The 8,277-nt window shown below is 57.7% G+C and overlaps 1 long non-coding RNA gene across 1 annotated transcript; it reads right to left on the bottom strand.

The window, feature by feature from the left end:
* Positions 1–3,551: 3,551 nt before the first annotated feature.
* Positions 3,552–7,988, bottom strand: LOC139074393 (uncharacterized). Its single transcript, XR_011523977.1, has 2 exons — positions 7,636–7,988; positions 3,552–6,883 (listed from the first exon to the last, which is right to left on the bottom strand). It is a non-coding gene; the product is annotated as an uncharacterized lncRNA (long non-coding RNA).
* Between the last annotated feature and the right edge of the window lie 289 nt (positions 7,989–8,277).

Raw genomic sequence — 8,277 nt, 5'->3', positions numbered from 1 at the left:
AGTTGAGCAAGTTCTGTTCTAGTCCTGCTTTGTTGACTGTTTTCGTCACGAAAGAATGTTAGATTTTGTTAAATGCTCTTCCCACATCTATTGAGATGAGCTTGTATTTTTCATCTTTTATTCTAACAATATGGTATATTACGTTGATTGATTTTCACATATCAAACCAACCTGGCATTCCTGGGATAAACGTCATGTGGTCAGAGTACATAACCTTTTTATATGTTTTTTTTTTTTTTTTTTGAGATTCTGCACTTCTTTTTTTTTTTTAACAGATCTTTTTTTTAAGATTGGCACCTGAGCTAACATTTGTTGCCAATCTTTCTTTTTTCCTTCTTCTTCTCCCCAACCCCCCACCCCATACATAGTTGTATATTCTAGTTGTAGGTGCTTCTGGTTGTGGCATGTGGGACGCCACCTCAGCATGGCCCGATGAGTGGTGCCATGTCTGTGCCCAGGATCCGAACCGGTGAAACCCTGGGCCGCCAAAGCAGAGTGCGCAAACTTGACCACTCGGCCACGGGGCCGGCCCCTTCTTTTATGTTGCTGGATTCGGTTTGCCAGTGTTTCCTTGAGGGTTTTTGCATCTATACTCACAAGGATTTGTAGTGTTTGGTAAGATTCTATTTCAGGTTCTTGCGTTGATATTCTTAAGAGAGATCGGTCTGTGGTTTTCAAAATTTTGTCCTGTCTTTATTGAATTCTGTATCAGTGTCGCACCAGTCTGTTCTAACAATTTTTGAAAGCTTACTTCTCTTTCCACAGTCTGCAACAGTTTAAATGGTATTGGAATGACATTTTCCCTAAAACCGTGTTAGAATTCCCACGTGGAACCGCATGGCCGCTACAGTTTTTGCACAGCGTAGAGGCATCTAGTTAAGAACTTCATTAATTTTTAACGTTAATTGGGTCATCTTCTTTTTTCTGTCTCTTCTGGGGTTAAGTTCTATAATTTACATTTTCTTAGAAAGAAGCCGTTTCACCCAAGTTCATAGATTTCTTTGCACAGAGTTGCTCAAAGCGTGTTCCTATGGTTCTGGTCATTTGCTGTCGATATTTCTCTCTTTGTATTTTCTTATCTTGTGTATGTGTGCATGTTTATTCTCCCTTTTTTCTTGATCAATTTTAGCGAGTTCAACTGCCTTTTTCCTTCCAGCGTCAGCCTCGCTCAGCCTTTCTCGGAGGGCGCTGCCGTTTGAGATTCCTTCTGCCTGGTCCCCCACCCGCCCCCCCCCGCCCCCCGTCTTCCTTCTCTCCTTCCATAGGTGTCAGCCCCGCATCGTGGCCTGATGCCTCTTTGCACTTTCTCTTGCTCTCTCCCTCAATACATCTCTTCTTTGTCAAATCCCGTCTTTGCTTCTGGCTCTTGGCAGACCCAAACACGCCCCAGTCATTTCCTGGCTGCTGGTGGGCTAGAGTGGACTAGAAGGGGCGAGAACGGAGGTGCAGGCCGTCTGCCCAGCTGTTGCGGTGGTCTGGGAGCTGGGGGCACGTGGCCCGGTCCCAGAACGTCGGGGGTGGGAGGGAGTGGGCAGTGGGGGATGGGTCTCAGGGCTGCTTAGGATCAACAGGACTCAGGGATCAAACCGCACAGCTTACATCTTACCATTTATTGCTTTAAACATTCCTTCCCAGGGTCATAAGAATCAGGCAAAGCTACAGAGCTGAAGACAGAGCTGAACTGTTTATTCACAATCTCTCAACTTTGCCTTAAAACCCCTGTCAGATCTCAACAAAGTCTTGCATGAGAAAGAGAGAGAGCTGGCCATAAAGGCAACAAGCCAATGTTATTAAACAGCCTAGAAGGGTCAGACCACCCCCGCCCGGCTGGCCCCGCTCCCGGCCCGGCACAGAGGCTGGGGTAGCGGGGTGCCTGCTGTGGATGCCGCGAGAGGGTCTGGCCAGCTCAGGTGAGGCCTGGATGAGGCGTCTGGACCCAGCATGCTGACCTGCGAGGGCTGGTGGCCAGCGGCCCACTTTGCCCCCAAATGCTAAAAGAAGGAAAAATCCAGCAAAAATGAATATTTTTCAGGAGGGTCTTGTGTCATTCGTCTAGTCTTTTGGCCACCCAGTACACTGTCCCTTTCAGGAAATAGAAGCTCTGGGGAGAAGGGACCTCGCCCAGAGATATCTTAGTCACTTGGCCTTTAAGCCGCTCAGCAGGGGAAGGACAAGGGGAGGTCAGGTGGGGGTCTTCCTGCTGCCCAGGATCCTCCACCTGGCCACTCCGACTCCAGGTTAATCTGTGTCCTCCATTAGGTGCCCCCCTGCCCCAAACTGTGCTTGAACCCAGAGCTCTGGGCCTACACATCTCTGTGTCGTGCTGACGAGGAAACCGAGGGGCCGTCTGAGAACCGGGAGCAGGTCCAGGCTGAGCTGGGGACCCAGCAGTCTCACCTCTCTGCTTCTTCCCCAAGCCCAGGTGTTCAGGCTGAGGTGCGCAGGCTCAGGTGTGCAGGTGCAGGTGAGCAGATGCAGGTGCACAGGCGTAGGTGTGTAGGCTCAGGTGTGTGGGCTCAGGTGCTCAAGCTCAGGTGCATAGGGTAAGGTACGCAGGGTCAGGTGTGCTCGCTCAGGTGTGCAGGCTCAGGTGTGTGGGCCAAGGTGTGCAGGTGCAGGCGCACAGGCGCAGCTGTGCAGACGCAGGTGTGGAGGTTCAGGTGTCCAGGCTCAGGTGTTTGGGCTCAGGTGAGCAGGCTCAGGTGTGCAGGCTCATGTGCGTGGGCTCCGGTGTGCAGGCTAAGGTGTGGAGGTGCAGGTGCACAGGCACAGATAGGCCGGCCCAGGTATGGAGGGTCAGGTGTGCAGGCTCAGGTGTGCAGGCTCAGGTGTGTGGGCTCAGGTGTGCAGGCACAGGTGAGCAGACTCAGGTGTGCGGGCTCAGGTGCATGGGCTCAGGTGTGCAGGTGCACAGGTGCAGGTATGTGGGTTCAGGTATTTGGGCTCAGGTGTGCAGGCTCAGGTGTGTAGGCTCAGGTGTGTGGGCTCAGGTGTGCAGATGCAGGCGTGTCTCCTGCATGGGGAGGTGCGGGCGCTGGAAGCAGACACAGCCTTCCAGCAGGTGTACGCTGTCTCCGGTTTTAAGGTTCATCAGTTTAAATTAACCTGCAGAGGTTGAGCCCCTTGCACGCAAATGCCATGCGCATAACTCTGAGCCCCTCTCAGTGTGGGGGGCAGCACAGGGGGCTGGTCCTTAACCCAGGGGACTGGAGGCCTCGCAGCAGCTGCTCCCCCAGAGGGGCACCCCTGCCCTGGGCCCCTCCATGGGATTCCTGACCAGCCCTCATCCCCCTCCCACTCTCTGTTTCTCTCACTGCCCCTGCATCCGCTCCGCCTGTAGCCCGGGCTGGCTGCTGGGCGTCTGGGTAACGGTGCTCACGGTCTGGGGCCAGCCAGACCCAGAAACCAAGTGCACGTCACCGAGGTGAGGGCCGCACCGAGGGAGGCCGGGCGCACCGCGGGATCTTTCCGCGTGCCGGGTCCTGCAACGACACCTCAGGGCGGCGGCCACCCTGGCGGCCCCAGGAACTGGCTTAATGAACGGATCGGCCTCCTGGGGTCCCACCAGGGCAAGGACTTTATTTTCCCCTGATCTCGGCTTCAGAAAGCCCTGTCAGATGTCACCTTGCTGGCCCGTCACTGTCCGCAGATGTGGCTTTTTCATGAAGCTGATACAACTTAAATTCCAGATCCTCTCACTTGCCAGGTGCCTTCCACGAGTCTGAAATCGAGGTGTCGCAGGGCTGCGCTCCCTCCACAGGCTCCAGGGGAGTGTCCTTCCCGCCTCGTCCAGCTTCTGGGGCTCCAGCTGTCCCTGGGCTGTGGCCGCAGCCCTCCAGTCTCCGCCTCTGTCTTCACGGGGCCTCTGCCCCATGTGTCTGGTCTCAAATCTCCCTCTTCTGTCTCTTATAAGGACACAGTCATGGGGTTTAGGGCCCACCCTAAATGCAGGATGACCTCATCTCAGGATCCTTAACTTAATTACATCTGCAAAGATCCTTTTTCCAAATAAGGTCACACTGACAGGTCCAGGGGACTAGGTTGTGGACATATCTTTATGGGGGAGGGCAGCATTCCAGCACCACAGCCCCATCCACAACCCTGTCCGCAAGAAAACGAGGTGCGAAGCCTGCAGCGAGGTGTGGTGTGAGAGGCAGAGATAGAGAGGGACAGGGAGGTGCCCGGGGAGAGGGGGTCGGGACGGCGTCTCCTCGGGGTGACATTTAAGGCCAGACTGGAAGGCTGAGAGGTGGGCCACCCTGTGAGGGTGGGGCAGGGAGCACCGTGTGCAGAGGGAAGCCCGCGGGTGCAGGCCTAGGGTGCGAGCGCAGAGGGCCCGCGAGTCTGGAGGGTGGCAGATGAAGGGGAGGCAGGGAGAGGAGGATGGGAAAGCCTGTCTGGGACGGTCCCCCAAAGAAGCGGCAGTACACCAGGTCCTGGGTGACGAGGAAGGGTGTTTCTGGGGACGAGGTCCTGTGCTGGGATGGTCTGCCGGCCTCCTCGGGACCCTGGGGACCCAGCCTTGCCTGGTGCTGGCCACTGGGCCTTGTCCCTACCGGATGTGAGGACCAGGAGGCTCGGGGCCCTTGGAAGAGTCAGGCAGGGCCCCCTTCACTGCTTGGACCCCTGTGAGAGCTGCATGAAGCCACATACGAAGCCAGGCAGCTTTATCGGCAGCTGACAAAGCCTCAGGCCTTCAAAATCATCATTAGAGGCTCAGCCGCCTGCTCAAGGCCCAGCCCTGGGGGCCTCTGCTGGATGGACGGCAGACCACACCCAGGGAGCCAGGAGCCCACCCAGAGTACCCCCTCCTCCTGCTGCCCCTAACCACCCGGCCATCCTGCCAGGCGTGGCCCGGAGCCCTGTGTGTGCCGTGCGCCCGGAGCCCCTCCCAGGCCCTTGTGCCGTGGAGGGAGACAGTAAGAAGGGTGATGAGAATTGTGGCGATGTTAATGGTTTTGTTCTTTCAGACAATGGATGCCGGGCACCTGCTTTTCTGTCCCAGGGGCCAAGTAGTGTGGCCACATCGAAGCGTCGCATGCACCAGGTGCCTGGCCTTGAAGGGCTCATGTATGGGGGCAGGGGGACACCAGACGAATAAACAGATAATGTGCAGGTTGGGGGGCAGTGAGGGAGTGATGGAGTCCGGTGAGGGGAGGGGCCCGCAGTGCATGGGGAGGCCGGGAGTTTCTTGGAGGTGGCTGAGCAGAGGCCTGAGGGCATCTGGGGCTCAGGAAGAGCGTTCCAGGCAGAGGCGTCAGGAACTTGGCACGGGCTGTGTGCCCCCAGACGTGGAGAGAGGCGAGGCAGGTGGCAGGCAGGAGAAGCGGGAACTTGAGGTGCAGAGGGAATCCTGTAGGGGGGCCTGGTCCTGGGCCCCTGAGAGGTCCCGCTGGCCCGGGGGTCTGGAGGCCCCGGGGTTTCCATCCTGCCAATGCCCCTTTTGCTGAAGTGGGCTGCGGCTGGCGTCTGAGGGGTGCGGCTGAGATGAGCAGCGCTGGGGTGAGGGGCTGTGCTCCCTAGTGGTCTGGTGCCAAGACGGACAGGTGAGTCTTTACCTGACTGGCCGGCTGTGGACCCTGGAGGAAGCCGGCTGAGTGTGCAGCATGTGGTTCTGTGGGGCATGGGGGCATCCTGCTGAGCTGGGGGCCAGAGCTGGAGCACCCGGAGTGAGGGGTCCCCAGACCCGGCTGCAGGTGGAACCCACACTGGCGGTGGAGAGGGGCCTGGTTCTTGGGACCCCTGCCCCCAGCCCTGCTGGAAGTGGGATGGCCCCCAGAGACCCCAGGTTGGCCCATGGAAGGAGGGAGGCCGGCTGCCCCACTCTGAGACCCCCACAGGGCACCCAGGGCTGGGGCCCCCATAGCCTCTCCCCCTATCCCCCTCATCAGAACAGCAAATTGGTGGGGAGCGCAGGCTCTGGAGGCAGACACAGTGGTTCAAGTGCCCGCTCCCCCAGAATCACCAGCTGGGGACCTTGGCTGTGTTCCTTTGACCTTTCTGAATCTCACTTTTCTCCTCTAATGGGGGAACTGGGGGGTCAGGGTCGGGGGCTTTGGGACTAGCCTTGCCGGGTCCTGGCCGTGTGGCCCGGGGTCATTTACATGCCTCCTCCAGCCCCTGCCCCCACGGGCTGTGTTTTCTCGGGTGCGCATTAAATGTGTGAACGCACGGAAAGTGCTCAGCACCATGTGTGGCCCGATTCATCGTCTCTGCGATCATTAGTGCCCAGGGGTGAGATAACCGCTGTGATCAATGACCCCAAATGCCAGCGGCCTGGCCCAATAAAGGTTGCCTTCTCACGCACATCGCATCCAGTGCAGGTGGGTGGGGAGGAGGATGCTGCTCCACAAAGTCATTCGGGGATCCAGGCTCCTTCCAGCTTGTGGTCCTCTTAGGGCTTCAGAGTCTTCCTCCAGGATCCTCGGCAGACAGGGGATGGCAAAGGAGGTTCCTATGGGCCAAGCTTGGGCCGTTTCCACCCATATGCCCGAACCCCACTAACCCCAAGGGGAGCTGGGATGTGAAGACTGGCTGTGCGTCCAGGAGAGGCCAGGGCTCATCCCCAACCAGCCAGCCTCGGTCTTAGCTCCTCTCGTCCCCCAGAGCTGCAGGAGCACCAAGCTGGACGGTGGGTGCGAAGGGCCCGCGAGGCCTGGCGTGGGTGAGGCCTGGTAGTTATGGTACCGACACACCAAAGTCGACTTCGAAATCCCCGAGCGAGGCTCCAGGGCGAGCTTGGCCTCGCAGGCTCCCCACGTCGGCTCCTCTCCTCCTCTCAGGGGTGAGAGATTTCTCTTCTTGGGCAGTGTGTACACATCACCAGCCGTCCCTTGTAAATCCCTTAATCTTATTACTCCTTCGTGGAAAGGCTGCCATCATTCTTTTCATATTAAAAAAAAAAAAACCATGACAAGTTTCTTAAACAGCGCTCATTTTTGCCCTTGGGTTCCCACTGGGATCATTTCCTGTTGGGGAAGGATGGGTCCCGCTGGGTGTCAAGGAAGCGAAGCCCATCCTGAAACGAAGTCTCCTTCGTCCCCCGTGCAGCCAGCCCAGGTGACAGGGCACAGCCCGTCTGCTCAACCAAAGTCCAAGCAGACGCCTCGCCCCCTCCAGACCCCTTTCCCAACGCCCACTGCAGGGGTGGAGGGCAGAGGTCCCCGAACAGGGCCCTGGATCCCAGTCACTAGAGGCACTTGCTAAAATGCAGAGCTCCAGGCCCCCTCTCAGTGGCACCGATGCTGAATCTCAGGCAAGAGAGCTGAGGAATCTGTATTTTCAGCAGGCGTCCCCGGGAGAGGCTGACGTGGTCCGTCTGGGGCCTGGGATCTGTCCCCGGCTGCAGAGGACAATGAGTTGAGACAGATGCACCCCTGTCTCCGGGAAGCTGGCTGTCTAGCAGGGAGGGTAAGACTTGGACCCACAGCAGAAACGTCGCCTGACATAAAATGTCATGGCATAAAATTAACCATCCTAAGGCGAACAATTCCGCGGCATTGACCACCACCTCCATCAAGTTCTAACACACTTTCACCGCCCCAAAGGGAACCCCCGTTTCCAGCAAGCAGCCACTCCCCATTTCCCCCACGAGTCTGGCAACCAACGATCCTGGTGGGGTCTCTGTGGGTTTACCTGTTCTGGATATTTCCTATAAACGGCATCGTGCGAGCTCTGATCCTTCGAGCCTGGTTACTTTCACCCAGCGTGAGGTTTTTGAGGGTCATCCGTGACGTAGCATCTATCAGGGATTCATCCCTCCTCAGGCTCCCACAGACACTCTCGCCCCCTCCTCACAGCCGACAGGGAGCTGGACCATGTTGGAGAGTCGGCTCCCAGCGAGCAGTGAGGGCCCAGCAGGCTGGACTCCTGCCTCAGGAGGAAGGGAGCTTTCCTTAAGACCCGGGCCTCTCTCCTGCCTTCCGCCCACCCCCAGGTGAGCATGAGGACAGGAAACCACAAATGCATCTCGGATGTTGAGGACAGATGGAGGCCGCAGATGCCTCGCTGTGAGCCTCGAGCTGGGGCCCCGCCTCCTTCCTGTCCTCCAGCCCCGGGAGGCAGTGCACACGCCGGCAATTTGGCCTGTTATAAATAACCTCGTTGGGACTTTGTTTGAAAGCCCTGTTGCGGTGGATTGCTCCAGGCTCTGCTTAGCCTTCAGAACAATTTCCTCCCGAAACCGCCCGGGCTGGCCAGCCATGCTTGTCTGAAGAGCGGTGACTGTCTCCCCACCAGACGGGGTCCTCGGACTTCATCCAAAGCCAGTCCGTATTC

This window comes from Equus przewalskii, chromosome 11, assembly GCF_037783145.1.
Source record: "Equus przewalskii isolate Varuska chromosome 11, EquPr2, whole genome shotgun sequence".
NCBI lineage: Eukaryota > Metazoa > Chordata > Mammalia > Perissodactyla > Equidae > Equus > Equus przewalskii.
The sequence above is the reverse complement of the archived record's forward strand: the minus strand, read 5'-3'. Positions and strand labels throughout refer to the sequence as shown.